The following is a 19846-nucleotide window of genomic DNA, read 5'->3' as shown; positions in this document are numbered from 1 at the left end:
TAAAAAAAATAGTAGAATAATAGATTTATATCAAATATCAGCCATTATATTAAATATAAATAGACTAAATAGTCAAATTAAAAGTCAAAAGATTATCAGATTGGATTTTTAAAACTATGCTTTAAAGAGACGTACCTTTCTTATAAACACACAGAAGGGCTTGATATAAAAGAATGTAGCAAGATATGCCATGCAAAAGAAAGACCGTATAGCTAACCCAAAGAAAGATTGTATAACTGTAAGTCAAGGAACACTGTTAGAGATAAAGGAGATATTTCATAATAAGAAAGATTCAATTCACTTACACTGTGCTCACTTGCTCTCTCTCATACACACACAAAATTATAAGACCTGCAAGAAGAAATACAGATATCTATATAGTTAGAAATTTTAAAACACCTCTTAATAACTGATACAATCTAGAGACAATTAAAATAAATAAGGATATAGAAAATTTGAACAAAGTTAATTAACAAACATCATCTAATTATAAAACATTGCATCCAACAAATATAGAATAGATATTCCTTTCAAGTACACATAGAATATTTGCCAGTGCTCTCTATTTGGTGAGTCATAAAGCAACTCTTAACATATTCCAAAGAATGGATATTGTAGAGTATATTTTCCAACTACAGTGACATTAAGCTAGAAATCAATTACAAAAAATATAAATGAAAAATCCCCATACGTTTAGAAGTTAAGCAGTCACAAGTCAAAGAATAAATGGGAATGAAAAGTAGGAAATATTTGGAAATTAATAACAATGAAAATATGACATACCAAAAATTGTGGAATGCATCTAAAGCAATGCTTAGAGGGACATTTAAAGCCTATTTACATTTGCATATATTAGAAAAGAAGAGAGGTTTAAAAATAACCTAAGCATTAATTTCCAGAAGTTAGAAAAGAACAACTAAAGATTTTTACAATATTGAAGGAAGGAGATAATAAAAATAAGAGAAAAGGTAATGAAATTTTAAAAAAACTTACCATAGGGAGAATCAACAGAGCCAAAGGACTAATAAAATCAATAAATCCTGGTGAGACTAATCAAGAAAAAATAGCACAAACAACCATTATTAGGAATGAAAACAGGGTATAACTATATTTAAAAGATAGAGAATATTATGAAAAACTTTATGACAATATATTTGACATTTTAGAGGAAATGGACAAAATTTTAAAAAAGCCACATACTGAAACTGCTGTAGGAAAAATAACAGGCTGAGTTGCTCTGTGTCTCCTCATGAATATGTAATTACAAACTTTCCCATAAGGAAAACTTCAGATCCAGATAGTTTTACTGTTGAGTTCACCAAATATTTAAGGAAGAAATAACACATATTTTCCACAAACTCTCCACCAGAGAATTGAAAAAGAAGGAATACTCCCAGCTTGTTTCAAGAGGCCACTAGAATTTTGGTACTAAAACCTGACTGAAATGTTATAAAAAAGGAACATTCCAGGCCAGTTTCACTCATGAATATAAATTTTAAAATCCTAAACAAGGCCGGGCACGGTGTCTCAGGCCTGGAATCCCAGCACTTTGGGAGGCCGAGGCAGGAGGATCACTTGAGGTCAGGAGTTCGAGACCAGCCTGGCCAATACGGCGAAACCCCGTCTCTACTAAAACTACAAATATGAGCTGGGCATAGTGGCACGTGCAATAAATAAATAAAATAAAATTCTAAACAAAATATTAGTAGTGTGAGTCCAGCGATAAATTACTTCATCATGATCAAGTTGTTTATCTTCTAGAAATGCAAGGTTAGGGTAATATATTTGAAATCAGTCAGTGTTACTTAGTGTATTAGCAGCATAAAGGGAAAAAATCATGATCATCTCAATAGATGTAGAAAATATATTTGATGTAATCTAACATTTATTCTCGATTTAAAAAAGACTTCTGCAAACTAATGAAAAGGAAGTTTTCTTACTGTAAGAAGGGTATATACAAGAAATAGCTTACATCATTAAAAAGTAAGAAACATATTTAATGGATGAAATGTTAAAAGTTTCCCTTTGTGAGTAGGAAAAAAGACAAATCTGCCATCTATCATCACTTCTATTCATTATTGCACAGCAGATCTTAGGTAGTGTGATGAGACAAGAAAGAGAAATGAAGGTATTAGGATTAGAAAGGAATAAATAAAACTATTAATTATTTGGAGACTAAATTACTGAGTATATAGAAAATTTTAAATAAATTTCGGTTAAATTGTTGGAACTAAAATGAATTTAGAAGGTTTGTTGCATATGAGGCAAATACGAAAAAAATAAATTGTATGTCTCTTTATCACTAATAAACAGAACATGAATTTACATTAGAATAAAAAGAATCAAATTACTTAGGAATAAATCTAACAAGACCCCTATATTGAAAACCATAAAACACTGTTGAGATAAATTAAAGACCTAAACAAATGGAGGAATATATGTTGTTTCTGAGATGGAAGACTTACTTTTTAAAAGATGTCAATTCATCTCAAAGTGATGTACAGAGTCAGTGTAATCCCAATCAGAATCCTGAGGGTTTTGTGAAAATTGAGAAGCCAATTCTAAAATTTATGTGGAAGCACAAAATGCCAAGAGTAGAAAAGGTACTTTTTTTTTGAGACAGAGTCTCACTTTGTTGCCCAGGCTACATCTCGGCTCACTGCATCCTCTGCCTCCCTGATTCAGGCGATTCTCCTGCCCCAGCCTCCCAAGTAGCTGGGATTACAGGTGTGCGCCAGGACCCAAAAGAACCAATCATAAAGGAAAAGGCAGATAAAATTGGACTATACTAAAATGAACTTCTGTTCATCAAAAGATACAGAGAATGAAAGGCAAATTAAGAGGTATTTTCAACATCTATAATTTACGAAAGGCTTATATGAAGGATATACAAAGAATTCCTATAAATCAATTCAAGAAAAACAAAATAGTCCCATAGAAAAATGGACAAGAGCCGGGTGCGTTGGCTCAAGCCTGTAATCCCAGCACTTTGGGAGGCCGAGACGGGCGGATCACGAGGTCAGGAAATCAAGACCAGCCTGGCTAATACGGTGAAACCCCGTCTCTACTAAAAAATACAAAAAATTAGCCGGGCGAGGTGGTGGGCGCCTGTAGTCCCAGCTACTCGGGAGGCTGAGGCAGGAGAATGACGTAAACTCGGGAGGCGGAGCTTGCAGTGAGCTGAGATCCGGCCACTGCACACCAGCCTGGGCGACAGAGCAAGACTCCGTCTCAAAAAAAAAAAAAAAAAAAGAAAAATGGACAAGAGTCTTAAACAGGGACTTCACCAAAGAGGATATTCCAATGTCGAATAAACATGTGAAAAGTTGTTTAACTTCGTAAGTCTTCAGGGAAATAGAAACCGCGTGAAATGTGACTGCATGTCCACCACAATGCCTACAATTGAAAATGACTTACAATACCAAGAGTTGGTGAGGATTTGGAGAAATGAGAATTCTCATACACTGGTGGTGAGAGTGTAAATTGGTACAACCACTTTGGAAAACTAATCAGCATTACCTAATAAAAGTTGAACATATGCATATTCTGTAAGTCAATAATTCTATACTGATATACAGGCACAATGGAAAAGTGAATACATGTGTACCCAAAATTATGGATAGAAATGTTCATAGCACCATTATTCATAAAAGCTCAAACCACCCAGTGTCCATGAAGCATATAATATAATGTGCATGGTTGTGTGCACATACATAAATACTTTATGGTATATATGAAAAGTGACATACTGATAAAAACAAGCTATAGCTACACAACCTGGATGAGCTCATTGACATTAATGTGTGAAAGAAGTCCTCACCACACACATCTGAATTCCATTTATATAAAACGATAGACATGATGAAACCATAGCTGCCCAGCACAGTGGCTCACAACTTTAATCCCAGCATTTTGGGAGGCCAAGGTGGGCGGATCACTTGAACCCAGGAGTTTGAGACCAACCTGGGCAACATGGAAACCCCATCTCTATAAAAAATAAAATAATCAGCTGGGCACGTGGCCTGCATCTGTAATCCCAGCTGCTAGAGAGGCTGAGGTTGAACCTGTAGTGAGCTGCGTTTTGTGTACTCCTCTATGTGATATTTCACAGTGTAAACACTTAAAAAAATATATTTAAAAAACCCTCTAAGATCATTTTCATCACTTTTAATCAATTTAAAATTATCCATAGACTTATTGTAATGCGAATTTAGACCTTCTGCCTTCTTTTGCCTTGAATTGACATTCCATTTATATAATGTGAACACTATTCATCAGTGAGACCAATGATTTTTGTATTTTTTTTAGTAGAGACGGGGTTTTGCCTGTTGGCAAGGCTGGTCTCGAACTCCTGACCTCAGGTGATCCACCCGCCTTGGCCTCCCAAAGTGCTGGGATTACAGGCATGAGCCACCTTGCCTGACCCAACTTTTAGTGTTTTTTTGCTATTAATAAACCTTGTCTCTTTTTGATTTATATGTATTTGTTTTCTCTCTCTATGATTCTCTCTCTAAACATACTCCTCCTTCCTCCTTCCTTCCGTCCCTCGTTCCATTCTCCCTCTTCCTCCCTTCCTCCTTCCTTTCTCCCTCCCTCCCTCCTTTCTTCCTCCCTCCTTCCCTCCCTCCCTCCCCTTCCTTCCTTCTTTTCTTCCTTCCTTCCTTCCTTCCTCCCTCCCTCCCTCCCTCCCTTCTTCTTTCCTTCCTCCTCCCTCCCTCCTTCTCTCTTTCCCTCCTTCCTTCTTCCCTCTCTATTCCTCCTTGCTTCCTGCCTGTTCATCCCATGCCTTCCAGCGGACTTTCAATGTGATTTTGTTGTTGCTCAAACTTGGCAAATAATGCATGCCTTCCACTTTGATTTTCCTGTTCTGACTTGGCCTGGTTGCTCTATAAGCCTGTTTTGGCCCAGTTTTTGTGCAGGGACTTATTTTTCACCTGTCTCCTGTATTGTTCTCATTTCCTGGATCCCATGTTCTCTTCTTTTTTGGTTTGCTACATTTGGTGTTTTGTTACAGCACATGCTCTAATCATTTACTAAGTGAGCACAGGAGGTTAATTTTCCAAGAACTTCATCTCTGAAAGTATCTCTAATCTATCCCCTCTCTTGGTCAGTAGTTTGGTTAGGTATATAGTTATAGGTTGAAAATAAGTTTTCCTCAGTATTTCAAAGGCAATACTCAATGAACGTCTAGCTTCTATTGTTGAGAAGTCCATCTGCCATTTTGATGGTTCATCTTTTCTATGTGAATAGATTTTTTTTTCCTCTGGAAGCTTTTAGAATTTTGATTTTATCCCTGGTGTGAGATTTCATGATACTACACCCTTGTTGTGTCTTTATAAGTCATTCTGCTGTACATTTAAACAGATCTTTCAATTGGAAGACTTATGCTCCTGTTCTAGGTAAGGTTCTTGTGGATTTTGTGGTTTTGCTTGTTTATTTGCTTGCTTTTGTATTCATTTGTTTTAAATCCTTCTCCCCCCTAAAAAATTATCTCTCAATACTTAGAAACTCTATTAGTTGAACATTGGGGTGATCCTTCTGTTTGCCTATTTATTTTTCTTAATCACCTTTTTGTCTTATTGCCTTACTTTCCAGATAGTTTCCATCACTTTAATTCCAAATCATCTATGGAATTCTTTTTCCTTCATATGTTTTATTTCCAAGACCTTTTAAGTTTTTCCTGAATGTTTCTTGTTCTTTTAACATAAGCAATGCCTTCTCTTGTCTTAGAACATTAATTAGAGTTTTGGGTATTTTCTTCTGTTTCCTGTGTTATCTCTGTTTCCTTTGAGTTTCTTGCTTTTCTTATTGGCTTTTAATTTCAATTTTGATTTTTTTTTCTCTCTGTCACCCAGGCTGGAGTACAGTGGTATGATCACAGCTCACTATAACCCCAAATTCCTGAGCTCAAGTGATGCTCTTGCCTCAGTCTCCTGGGTAGCTAGAACTACAGGCATGTGCCACCACTCCTGGCTCATTTAAAAATTTTTTGTAGAGGTGGTGTCTCCCTAGGTTGCCCAGGCCGGTGTCGAACTCCTGGGCTCAAGCGATCCTCCTGCCTCAACCTCCCAAAGTTCTTGGATTACAGGTGTGAGCCACCACACCTCTCCTGTTTGTTTAGATGTCTGACTTTCACAGTGTAGATGTTCCTTAAATTCCTGGTGATGCCTGAGTTTCCTTTTCATATTGAAATGAGTCTTACAAGGTTCAGAAGAGCTTATTGGATACTGTGTGCCTGAATAGTGCTGCTCATGGACTGAGGAGCTTCCCTGTGGAGTGGTTGGATGTTTGAACCAGTTTCCTCAAATATCAGTATCTCTCCAGAGGTTTTCCTCTGGGGCCATTCCTTCTCAGAGAAGAATCTCCTAATCTCCTGTGTAGGGGATATAAACCTGGGTGCTGGCATTCTGGGAGCCAGGTGGGCAAGGGTCATGGACTCTTATCATTCAGTGCACGGAGTTTAGCTTTTGCCTTCTGCTTTTCAGTCTGATGTCTCATCTCTGCTCTCTTCCGAGCTGTGACTCCCAGGGTTGAGAATATGAAGATCGAACTTTTCACTGTGGATTCTGTAGGCTGGAAATAAGGTGATCCCTTTTCTCCCTGTCATAGAGGTCACGGCCGACACTCCTATACCAAAAAACAGGTTAACAAGAGAAAGCCATAGCAAATTTACTTAATCATAGCCTTATGTGACACAAGAGCCTTTGGAATGAAGACTTAAGGATATAGAGAAGGCTATCCATTTTTATGCTTAGGTTTGATGCATAATGGACAGTCGTGTAAAACTGTGATTGGGCAAGGAGAGAATGATCCCAGCAAGGCCTGACTGTTCAGATTCTTCGTGGCCTCTCTGTGTGGCATTCTTTCACTCCAGGTATGGGGTAGACCTCCCCTGGATAAGGGTCTTACGAGCTACTATCAGATAAGGTAGATCAGAGAATTTTGTGCACAGAAAGGCGAGGGTGGTGGGGGGAAGGTTCGAGTTGTATTTCTAGGTTTTATGGCTGACTCTGGGGGTTCTGGTTTCTATGTCCTGCTTTGGGGAAGAGGAATTCTAGTTTCCATGGCTTACCTTGAGGGAGAATGAGGGGGTTAGAGACAGGAGAGTAGGAGAAAGTCAGAGAGAGACTTTGCTTCTGGGGCTGCTTCTGAAGCCTCCACTTTGTTGTGTTGTTTTCTGAGCCCCAACAAGTCTAACTAAACTCCCACACCTCATCCCCACTTTCTCTGTATCTGATGCCTCCGATTCCTGAGCCTTCTTAGGATTCAGTGGGGTGAATGCACTTAATTCTGCTCCGTTCTCCCCTCTGCTGGAATTTTTGAGTGTCAGCTTTCCTCCTTCTGCCTGAGTTCAGCTGTCACTCTTCCACGTACCCTCAGTCTTCCAGAAATTACTCCATCTTTCTCATCTGCTGGGTCTCCTCTCCCCTTCTCATTGTCCTTGTGGGTTAACGTTAACTCTCCCAGGGCAGAAAGGATGACTTGCACATCTTCAGTTTACTTACAGGTCGAACATGAAGGCTGAAAAATCATTCATTGGTTGGTTTGCCCATCTCCGTAATCATTGGCATACTCTGCCCTTTTTCCATTTTTGAGCTTAAAAAAAATGTTCTCTTTTGTATGTCATTGGCAGGTGGGTAGATTCAAATGGTAACATCGACTTGGTGCCATATCCAACTCTTAGTAGGTTCCTTCTCCTTTCGGCTGCTTAGATGCCCAGGAAACCTGGGGCCTGCCCGGCATCAGTCCATCCCCTGTGCTAAGCACTGCTGCCCTGTTTGGCCAAGCTGCCTTCCTTGTTTCCAAACTGTTCCGAAAGGAGGAGTCAGGAGGGGAAGCTGGGACAGCTCTGAGGTGCCTGAAGGGGCTGAGTTTCTCTTCCTCTCCTAAGCAGAAACAGGGTGCTCTTAAAATAGCCTTTGGAGCTTTGTGATGAGAATACAGCCACACAGCCCTTCTCAGAATTTGCTTATTATGGAAAATAAAAATCACTAGGAATAGGCGCCCCCCCACCCCCCACACTTCATTCTCATGGCTGATTTTAAGAAGCTGCATCTTGACTGTTGCTAGGTGGTTTCAGGGTAGAAAGCATCCAACTTCCAGTCCTGGGCTGCCTTCACAGCATTTCAAATTCATGCTGCACGGTGTGGCCACAACTGTTCGCCTGTAGACCTTGGCTGGGTGTGCTTTTTCTTCCTCTTCCCCTTATGCAATCGAAGCGGGGAATAGGAAATGTTGCTGAGGCCCGGCATGGGCTGTGGGATTCTCAAATCGTGAGGAGTACCACGACCAGGCTCAAGGCACTGGCGGTGTCTTCTACCATCTTGAGATTTTTCAAAATGAGACTGATTTGACTTTTATCAGTGATTTGATTTTGTGGAAGTTAAAGGTTTTGACAAGTTGATTGTGTTTTTAAGTGGCTCACACCTGTAGGTAAATCTGAAATGCTTTTGTAATCTGGGTAGTGGTCTGGAGAGGAGGGTGTTTATTTCTAGATATTAGAAGAACACATCATCTCATATGAGGGCAAGAGTGTTTTGGTCTCATGACCTGGGAGTGCGCATGGTAAACAGCTGTGCTGGTTAATTATTATCAGAAAAACAATGACTGCAGTTCAAATATTTAATTTTTTTTGGTAGATGTTTCCCAACCTTGACTTGGTTTATAGTTAATAATACCATACAGCAAGTCACTGGATTTGTGGCGTATGTTTTGCAACTAGTTCATCTTTGAGGGCACGCTAAGAAGTTGCATGGTGAGAAGCTAGACATTGTACACCCTTTAAAAGATGTGTGTTTGATTAGGTTTCACAAAATTCCAGGCTAGAAGTTTTTCACTCTCTATGGGAACTTGATGGCCCAGTTGTCTGGTATTAAAGTGTCCTGAAATCATTGCTTTTCAGAGGAGTGTTGGCTTTGCCCCTGGGTACCAAATGCCTTGGGTTTCTATCTTTGCCAAATATAGATAGCAGCCCTACCCCTGCTGTGTCTTAAATCATGTATCTTCATACTTAACTAGCTATACAGGAGGGCTACAGTCCAGCTGCTGACCAGGAGTTTAACCACAAATATACTGCTACCCAACACCTTTCCGGTATTTGGTTGGGCATGGTGATATCTGTGGAGGATTGCTGGTAGTCCAACCTGTTCCTGAATTTAACCTGGCCAATAGCGAGCTCTCTGTGTCACGTGATGTGAGCCTGGAGCACTCTCTGAATTGTCCTTTATCTTGGTGCCATCAGGCCATGTTGATGGTTGTTAAGTTGCTGGATGCTAAAACAGAAAAGCTGACATATACCCATTGCTGAATTTTTACTTTACCCAAGTCACAATTCCTGGGCTTTTTTGGTCCTATATTAGGCCATTCTTGCATTGCTATAAATACCTGAGACCAGGTAATTTATAGGAAAATAAGTCTAATTGGCTCACGATTCTGTAGGCTGTACAGGAAGCACGATGCTGGCATCTGCTTGGTTTCTGGGGAGGCCTCAGGAAACGTACAGTCATGGTAGAAGGCAAAAGGGGAGCAGGCATGTCACATGGCCAGAGCAGGAGCAAGAGAGAGAGAGAGGAGGTGCCACACACTTACAAATGACCAGGTCTTGTGAGAAGTCACTATTGTGAAGATGGCACCAAGAGGATGGTGCTAAACCTTTCGTGAGAAATCCATCCCCATGATCCAGTCACCTCCCACCAGGCTCCACCTCCAACACTGGGGATTACAATTTGACATGAGATTTAGAGGGGACACAGATCCAAACTATATCAGATGTTAAAACAAAAAAGCCCCCATATGCCCATTTCTCTATCTGTTACCCAAACTATGATTCCTGGGCTTTTTTTTTTTTTTTTTTTTTGAGACAGTCTTGCCCTGTCACCCAGGCTGGAGTGCAGTGGTGTGGTCTCAGCTCACTGCAACCTCCGCCTACCAGGTTCAAGCAATTTTCCTGCCTCAGCCTCCTGAAAGCTGGGATTACAGGTGCATGCCACCACACCTGGCTAATTTTTGTATTTTTAGTAGAGACAAGGTTTCACCATATTGTCCAGACTGGTCTCAAACTGCTGACCTCAAGTGATCTGCCCGCCTCTGCCTCCCAAAGTGCTTGGATTACAGGCATGAGCCGCTGTGCCTGGCCTGATTCCTGAGCTTTTTAACCCTGAAATAAATGTTGCTTCTCCCACACAAGTGGTTTAAATTTTTTTCAATTTCATTGCCTTTAGATGAGGCATACACCCTCTAGATGACCTCAGTCCTTGTCGTTCTCTATCATCTGAACTAGCTTCACTCAGTTTCTTAGTCTGCCTGGCTCCTATGGGCATTTGAATTTGCAAATCATATTTTAGACAGTGTAATTTTATGTATGAACTTGACTAGGCCACAGTACCCAGGTATTTGGTCAAACACCAGTCTAGATGTTGCTGTGAAGGGATTTTCTAGAGGAGATTAACATTTAAATTGGCTCCCGGGCGCGGTGGCTCAAGCCTGTAATCCCAGCACTTTGGGAGGCCGAGACGGGCGGATCACGAGGTCAGGAGATCGAGACCATCCTGGCTAACATGGTGAAACCCCGTCTCTACTAAAAAAAATACAAAAAAACTAGCCGGGTGAGGTGGCGGGCGCCTGTAGTCCCAGCTACTCGGGAGGCTGAGGCAGGAGAATGGCGTAAACCCGGGAGGCGGAGCTTGCAGTGAGCTGAGATCCGGCCATTGCACTCCAGCGTGGGTGACAGAGCGAGAAAAAAAAAACAAAAAAACAAAAAAAAGAAAACAGAAAACAAAACACTTAAATTAGCAGACGTTGAATAAAGTAGATTACCCTCCATAATGTGGGTGGGGCTCACCTAATCAGTCGAAGACCCTAAGAGAAAAAGACCAGGGTTCCCCCGAAAAACAGGAAATTTTGCCTTCACACAGCCTCTGGACTTGAACTGCAACATCAGCTCTTCCCTGGGTCTCCAGCCTGCCAGTGTACCCTTTGGAGTCACCAGCCCCTGTAATTGTGCAAGCTAGCTCTTTCAAAGAAATCTCTATAAATGTCTCTACATCTACTGGTTCTGTTACTCTGGACTACACTGCCTAATACATACAGTGAGCTCTTTATAGAGACCTTCAGGGACAACAGTTGATTTGCTTTTATCTTACAGATACTGAGTCATGTGATTGAAAATGTTTCCCTTTTTGCATCGATGTGAAAAGCTTACAATCAAATCTGGGTCTTTTAGCAAATAAATCCTGATGGGTACACATCACCAGTAGTAGAGGCATACTAGTGAAATGGTGGGAGGGAATACCAGAATCTGAGGTTTGTCAGGGAGAGCATTTGGCGAGCCTGTTTAGTTGAAATCTACTGCCCCGCATCCCCTGCATTGGGTAAGCCATCTTAAATATTTTCTAAGATAGAGGCATAAGCAAACACAAGAAAATGTACCTTTTCATCTGTCTACTTCAGATAACACACACTTTTTGAATCATGATTAGGGAGAGTAGTTGCAATTGAGCAGTTGAATAGCTTATTTCTGGAGACAGTATGACGTCTTCACGAACCTCATGCTAATCCGTGGTAAGCATAGGAGACCACATCAGCTTCTGATGCTGGTTTTGTGATCAGGAACCTAAAACCTCCACAGAGTCCGTGACAAGGTTTCTACTGTGAGAAGTGCTTTTGTAGCTTTTTCTTTATTTTTCCTTTTTAGGCTCGGCTTTTGGCATCCTCTCTCTCGTATTAACCTTTCTCTTCTCTTTTCTTACATCCTGCTTTCATGTTATTTCTCATTTTTGGATATTTTCCCAGCAGATTTAAAGCCTGTCCATGCATTCATTTATTTTATCATTCATTCAGCAAATACTTTTGATCCAGTATGCCAGGTCAGGCATTGGTGCTGGGTAATTTGAGAGGGAAGATACCAAGCTGAATTGGATAGACATTCCACCTCAAGACTGGTAATCTATAGAAGAGAGGAAGATTATGAGGCATGGACAACAAGGATGTAGCCCCAGGTAGCCTCATGGCTAGGATCCCATCTCACTCAAGCTTTCACTTGAATGTTACTTCCCATGTAAATCTACCCTGACCACCCCATTTAAATTGTCACCTGCCCCACCCCTACAATCTCTAGCATCCCTAATCTCCTTCACCCTGCCCTACCTTTACTTTTTGCCAAACGCTCTTCATCTTTTAGCATACTATGTAATTTACTATTTGTTGTCTATGATTTCTTCTCTTTCCTTCCTTCCTTCTCCTTCTTTCTTTCTTTCTTTCTTTCTTTCTTTCTTTCTTTCTTTCTTTCTCTCTCTCTCTCTCTCTCTCTTTCTTTTTTTTTTCTTTTTTCTAGTCAAGTGAATCAGTGGGAATGGAGAAGGAATAAAGAAATCTATTAGTTGTGATCAGTTAGTTGTAAATACCACTGTACTCAGACCGGCCTATAATTTATTTATTATTATCTGTCTCCTTCTGCTAGAATGTCAACTCTGCCAGGGCAGGGAGCTTTTTTAGTCTCTGTTTTACTCATATCCAAGGGCCTCCAGTAATGCCTGACCCATAGTAGATGCTCAGGGAATATTTATTTAATGAATGAATTTGGGTAAAGTCAACCTCAAAGATCTGGGGGGCGTGAATTTCTCTAACATACATATGATAAAGCAGACATGACTTAAACACATTTACTTTCCTTACTTAAAAACAACAAAAAATAAGTAGAAATCAAGGTAGAAAGTTAGAAATGGCAGAAGAAAAAGACATTTCTGGCAGCTTGGATGAGGAAACTGTTACTCTCAAACTGGGCTCAGGAAAGGCTTGAGAATGAATGTAGCATCTCTTCTGGGACTTGAAGGATCAATAGAATTTGAATTGGCAAAAATGTAGGTGAAGAAGGCATTAAGTTATTTAAAGCGAAGGAAACAGCATCAGCAAAATTATAGAGGGATTTTGAGGGAAGCGTGAGGTGTGTGCTTTTAGGGGCCTATATGTTGAGTTTGATTAGAGTGAATGGTACACAAAGAGGAATACTGGAAAAAATAAGGTTGAAAAGTGAGATTGGCCTATAAAAAATGGACAGTTTGAAAAGAGACACTTGCTGGGCACGGTGGCTCACGCCTGTAATCCCAGCACTTTGGATTTGGGAGGCCGAGGCGAGTGGATCACTTGAGGTCAGGGGTTCAAGACCAGCATGGCCAAAGTGGTAAAACCCCGTCCGTCTCTACAAGAATACAAACATTAACCGGGCATGATGGCAGGTGCCTGTAATCCCAGCTACTTGGGAGATTGAGGTGGAAGAATTGCTTGAACCTGGGAGACAGAGGTTGCAGTGAGCCGAGACTGTGCCATTGCACTCTGGCCTGGGTGACAGAGTGAGACTCCATCAAAAAAAAAAAAAAAAAGAAAAGAAAAAAGAAAAGGAAAGAAAAGAGGGGAGGGGAGGGGAGGGGACGGGTGGGGACTGGAGGGGAGGGGACGGGAGGGGAGGGGAGACACTTTACCAAAGAGATATATGGATGACAAATAAGTACCTAAGAATATACTCATCGTTATAAATCTTTAGGGAAATGAAATTAAATTCACATTTTGATACTGCACCACCTACTATAAAATTAAAAAGACCAGTTATACTAAATGTTGATGAGGATGTAAAGAAATAGAAACTCTCATATTCTGTTGGTGAGAATGTAAAATTGGGTCACTATAGTCATTGTACATTTTGTGCTGCTATAACAGAATACCTGACACTAGGTTATTTATTTATTATTTATTTATCAAGATGGAGTTTCCCTGTGTCGCCCAGGCTGGCGTACAGTAGTGCGATATTGGTTCACTGCAACCCCTGCCTCCCAGGTTCAAGCGATTCTCCTGCCGCAGCTTCCTGAGTAGCTGGGGCTATAGGCATACGCCACCACTCCCAGCTAATTTTTAAAATATTTTTAGTAAAGATGGGGTTTCACCATGTTGGCCAGGCTGGTCTTGAACTCCTGACCTCAAGTGATCTGCCTGCCTCTGCCTCCCAAAGTGCTGGGATTACAGGCCAGCCTCTGTTCTTTATAAATTACCTAGTGTCAGGGCCAGGTGTGGTGGCTCATACTTGTAATCCCAGCACTTTGAGAGGCCGAAGCAGGCAGATTGCTTGAGTTCAAGAGTTCAAGACCAGCCTGGCCAACATGGTGAAACCCCGTCGCTACTGAAAATACAAAAATTAGCTGGGTGTGGTGGTGGCACATGCCTGTAGTCCCAGCTGCTTGGGAGGTTGAGGCAGGAGAATCGCTTGAACCCGGGAGGCAGAGGTTGCAGTGAGCTGAGATCACACCACTGCACTCCAGTCTGGGTGACAGAGCAAGACTCCGTCTAAAAAATAAATAAATAGGCTGGGTGCGGTGGCTCACACCTGTAATCCCAGCACTTTGGGGGGCCGAGGTGGGCGGATCACTTGAGGCCCCGAGTTCAAGACCAGCCTGGCCAACATGGCGAAACCCTGCCTCTACTAAAAATACAAAAAATAGCCAGATGTGGCACACGCCTGTAATCTCAGCTACTCAGGAAGCTGAGGAGGAGAATCGCTTGAGTCTAGGAGGCGGAGGTTGCAGTGAGCTGAGATGGTGCCACTGCACTCCACCCTGGGCAACAGAGTGAGACTCCAGTTCAAAAAATAAAAATAAAAACAGGGCGAGAAAGAGAGAGAGAGACAGAGAGAGAGAGAGAGAGAGAACACACGACTTCACAGTTCTGGAAGCTGGAAAGTCTAAGATCAGAATGCCAGCATTGGGTCTGGTGAGGGCCTTCTTCCAGCATCCTTCCATGGCAGAAGGTGGAAGCGCAAAATGGGATGAATGCTGTGTCCTTGCATGGCAAAAGAGCAGGAGAGAGAGAACCTACTCCTGAAAACCCCTCTATAGCGGCATTAATCCATCTATGAGGGCAGAGACCTCATGAACCAAGCACCTTCCCAGACGTCTCACCTCTCAACAATGCTGCGTTGGGGATCGGTTTCTAATAAATGAATTTTGAGGGATGAAAGCATTCAAGACATAGCAATCACTTTGAAAACAGTTTAGCAATTTCTTAAAAAGGTAAACATACACCTACCATATGATCTACTCATTTCAGTCAATAAGTCTAAGAGAATGCCAGTCTAAGAGAAATGAAAGCATACATTCACACGAAGACTTATATGTAATCTTCATAGCAGCTTTATTTACAATAACACCAAACTGGAAATGCCATCAACAGGCCAATGAGAAATCACATGGTGGTATATCTATACAATGGAATACTATTTAGCAATAAAAATAAACTATTGATACACTTGACAACATGGAAGAAACTCAAGATAATTGTGTTAAGTAGAAGAAACCCTACCAGAAAAGAGCATATATATTGTATGATTCCATATATATAGTTATAAAATGCAAACTCATCTATAAGGACAGAAAACATATGAGTGATTTGAGATGGCAGGGGAGATGGCTGGCAGAAGGATTAAAAGGAGCAAGAGGGAACTTTTGGAGATGATCATGGTGATGGTTTCACAGGTGTATATATATGTTAAAACTTGTCAAGTTGCATTCTTTAAATGTGTGAATAATATCCCAATAAAGCTGTTTTAAAAAGGTGAGTTTGCTACTCGGGAGGCTGAGGCAGGAGAATGGCATGAACCTGGGAGGTGGAGCTTGCAGTGAGCCGAGATTGCACCACTGCACTCCAGCCTGGGCGACAGAGCGAGACTTGTCTCAAAAAAAAAAGGTGAGTTTAAAGTCAGCTCACCTAGACTCTTCACACTTAGGCTAAGGTATTTATATTCTTCAGTTGGCTATTCCTCTATTCATACACTAATTTAAAAAATATTTATTGCACGCTGATTATGTGCTGAGCACTACGCATGGCTATTAATATAAATAGAGAACCTTGGAGAAGGGACTGGGAAGTAAATGAGTTTCATTTTGGACATGATTTTGGGATGTCTGGTGTGTTACCTGATAGAGATGAGTAGCAGACAGTTGAAAATACCAAGACATGCTTGGGAAGAGAACAAGGGTGGACACAATGATTTACATGCTTCCCACAGAGGGGGGACTGTTGGAGCCAGAAGATTTAAGATTATTAAAGGAGAACATGGGGAACATGTGGCATAACACTTGGTGGACACATTAGTGTGTTTATTCTCACTGTAGCAGAAGACCTGAAAAAATTATTTTTCTTCCTTCCTTCCCAGTAAAACAGTGAAATGTTTGTACTCTGAATCTGGACTCCCTTGCCTCAGAGAGTTGTTACAACTTTGTGTCCTGGGGCCAAGTGTTGGGTTTCCAGATACCTAGAAGTCAACCCCAACTCAGACTTTTTTGGGAAACTGGATAAAAGTCAAGGATATGAGGAAGGCACATGCTAGGAACTGAGAATACAAAAATGGCTCAGTGTGAATGATGGGAGATTGCGAGGGGCTGCTGGGCTTCTCTGACTCTAGGAGAGGCAATCCCTGAGGTGGAAGAGACCCATGTCCACTGTCCTGTGGTATACCAGAATGTGCCAGACTCTGGGATACGGTGGCATGTGGATGCTGGAAGGACTTAACATCAAACACCCTGGCCCTGGGAGCCACAGCCAAATACTCCTGTGGTTCCCCTTGGTTTGGAGGGAAAAGAGCAGGTACTGGGGAATAGTCGGATGACACGTATCATGCAGGTGAGCCAGGGAACTGAAAACCACATGCTTTTTTCCTATTCTCTCTCTCTTTCTCTCTCTCTCTCTCTTTTTTTTATTCCAGACAGAGTTTTCCCCTTGTCGCCCAGGCTAGAGTGCAATGGCATGATCTTGGCTCACTGCAACCTCTGCCTCCTGGGTTCACGCGATTCTCCTGCCTCAGCCTCCTGAGTAGGTGAGATTACAGGCACACACCACTATGGCCAGCACATTTTGAAATTTTTAGTAGAGATGGGGTTTCACTATGTTGCTAGGCTGGTCTCGAACTCCAGACCTCAGGTGATCCTCCAGCCCCAGCCTCCCAAAGCATTGGGATTATAGATGTGAGCCACCGCACCCAGCTCAAAAAAAAAACAAACCTGTTTTTGAGACAGGGTCTCACTCTGTCACCCAAGCTGGGGTACATTGGCATGATGATGGCTCACTGTAGCCTCGACCGTCCAGGCTCAAGTGATCCTTCCATTCCAGCCTCCCAAGTAACTGGGACTATAGGCACACACCACCACGAATGGCTAATTTTTTTTTTTTTTTTTTGTAGAGATGAGGTCTAACTATGTTGCCCAGGCTGGTCTTGAACTCCTTGACTCAAGTAATCCTCCTACCTCGGCCTCCCAAAGTGCTGGGATTACAGGCATGAGCCACCACACCTGGCCATTTCCCCCTATTCTCTAGGTACCATGTAAGCCCCCAAGTGTCCCTCTGACTCCAGAAGGGGAATCGGTCCCTAAAAACATAATTGAAATTAAATTTCCATTGAGTGAGGCCTTGGGATCCAGATTTAATTTGATTTAGAAGAAATAAAGTAATGTCATGTCCCTTGCCCTCAACTTGCATCAATTATGGAGCAAATGTATTCCCACTAGAAATAAAAACAATCAGGTCAAGATCCTTAGGGAACATATATCTGAGGGAGAGCTGTCTCAATTCTAGAGGGGGATCAGGTGCTGGTACAAAGAATTACACAGATGGAGGTTGGGCAGAGGTGGGGGACCGTCTAGAAATCATCTATTTCCATCCTTTGCCTAACATTTTCCAGTAGGATGAGACTGTATCCCCTTAAAGGGTTTTGGGAAGGTGGAGTCCATATATGGCACTGTTATGTGGTCCTTAACTCTTGACTGTATTTATACAATTACCCAGCTTGACTGAGAGCCCTGGGTGGTGGTTTCCTTCGAGCGCAGAACAGGTTTTGGCTAAAACTACTCAGCATGGTACCTGGAAAACCATCCTCTGAGAGTTTACAGAACACTTTGTAATCTTGAAGGAAATTATTCCTGCTAACATGTCTGTAAGAAACTCATTTTGTTCATCCATTTTAGAGATGAGGTAATTGTGATTGGAGAGCCGAATACAAGTTCCTGGGCAACTTATTTCTGGACAATCTTAGGAGGAAAATTACTGCTCTTGACTGATTTTCTAGACTGCTAGAAATACCAGTCTGGTGTTTAGAAATTTGGGTTTTGGAGTCAAATGGATTCAGGTTCAAATTCTGGCTTTGCCTTCAATTACCTCTATAACTTTGCACTGAAACCTGGGAACCTCATTTTTTTTCCTCTTCAGAATAGGAATAATCTATCTCATAAAGTTAGGGAAAATTGTAGAGGTATATATTTATTCCTTTATATATTTATTAAGTATTATTGGGTATGTACTCTTTAGCAGTGAGAGAGTCAGGGTTCCTTCTATGATTCAATTGAAGACACAAGGAAATAACAAACAGCTAAACAAAGAAATATACGAGATACTCTGGGGTGTGAGATAATCATGCAGGGTAAAAAAAATGACAAAGAATGGTAGGTGAACCATTTGGTAAGGGTGGCCAGATACGGGTTCTCTGCATAGAAGGGGCTAGCGTTGTACTTGCAAAGGTCCTGAGGTGGGAGTAGCTTGCATGTCTGAGGAACAGGAAGAAGGACCTGTGTGGCTGGAGGTTGGTGAGTTGTGGAATGGCTGGGACATGAAATGGCAGGGCCCCATCACTTCAGGGCTTATGGGCAAGAGAAATGTGGATTTTATTGCTGGTATATTGGGAAACTACTAGAGGATTTTATGCAAAGAAGTCACTGAATTGGATTTGTATTCTTAACAGAATATTTTGGCTGGGCACAGTGGCTCATGCCTGTAATCCTAGCACTTTGGGAGACTGAGGCAGGAGGATCACTTGAAGCCAGGAGTTTGAGACCAGCCTGGGCAATATAGTGAGACCCCGTCTCTACAAAAAAAAAAAAAAAAAAAAAACCAACCATAAATAAAATAAATTAGCCAGGTGTGATGGCATGTGCTTGTGGTCCAAGCTACTCTGGAGGCTGAGGTCGGAGGATCCCTTGAGCCCAGGAGTTTGAGGCTGCAGTGAGCCATGATCATGCCAGCGTATTTCATCCTGGGTGACAGAGCGAGACCTTGTCTTTAAAAAGAAAAAGAAAAAGAAAAAAAAAGCCCGGGCATGGTGGCTCATGCCTGTAATCCTGACACTTTGGGAGGCTGAGATGGGAGGCTCACTTGAAGCCAAGAGTTTGAGACTGGCCTGAGCAACATAGTGAGACCTCGTCTCTATAAAAAAATTGTACAGATTTGACAGGTGTGTTGGCATGTGTCTGTAGTCACAGATACTCAGGTAGCTGAGGTGAGAGGGTCACTTAGGCCCAGCAGGTTGAGGCTGCAGTGAGCTGTGATTGTGCCACTGCACTCCTGCCTGGGCGAAGGAGCAGCACCCTGTCTCAAACAAAACAAAACAAAAAAATCATGCTGGCTACTGTGTGGAGGATGGAATTAGAGAGACCATTTAAGAGGAGTGACGGTGTCTAAGAGAGAAGAAGGGGGCTTTGGCTAGAGTGAGGAAGTGGAATGGCAAAAAGAAGAGAGGTTCAGGATTGTGCTTAGAAGCAGAGGCAACAGGGCTTGCTGACGGATCAGAAGTGGAAGGTGAGAGAAAGGGAGGAATGGAGGATTATTTTAGAATTTTGGAAGGTGGTATCATTTCTTGAGATTGGAAGGACTTGGAGTGAACACATTTGGGGTGGGGAAGTGGAGAGCAAGAGTTCTGTGTTGCTCAGCCTAAGTTTGAGATGCCTGTTGCAGGTGTCGGTGGGGGGCAGCTGGCTGTACCCATCTGGAGCTTGGGGAAAGCCATGGAATTTGAGTCATCAGCACGTACGTGGTGTCTATT

At 41.9% G+C, this 19846-nt stretch overlaps 1 protein-coding gene across 24 annotated transcripts in view; it reads left to right on the top strand.

The window, feature by feature from the left end:
- Window positions 1-19846, top strand: part of FOXN3 (forkhead box N3) — a 468244-nt gene that overhangs the window by 21503 nt on the left and 426895 nt on the right. Inside the window, exon 2 of one of the 24 annotated variants that reach the window (XM_077941585.1) lies at window positions 16745-16855. The exons of the other annotated variants lie outside the window; for them this stretch is intronic. The gene's annotated coding sequence lies outside the window, so the exon portion shown is untranslated. The remainder of the gene's footprint in view (window positions 1-16744; window positions 16856-19846) is intronic. 24 annotated transcript variants of the gene reach the window in all.

The sequence above is a fragment of the Macaca mulatta genome, chromosome 7 (genome assembly GCF_049350105.2).
Source record: "Macaca mulatta isolate MMU2019108-1 chromosome 7, T2T-MMU8v2.0, whole genome shotgun sequence".
Taxonomy (NCBI): domain Eukaryota; kingdom Metazoa; phylum Chordata; class Mammalia; order Primates; family Cercopithecidae; genus Macaca; species Macaca mulatta.
The sequence above is the reverse complement of the archived record's forward strand: the minus strand, read 5'-3'. Positions and strand labels throughout refer to the sequence as shown.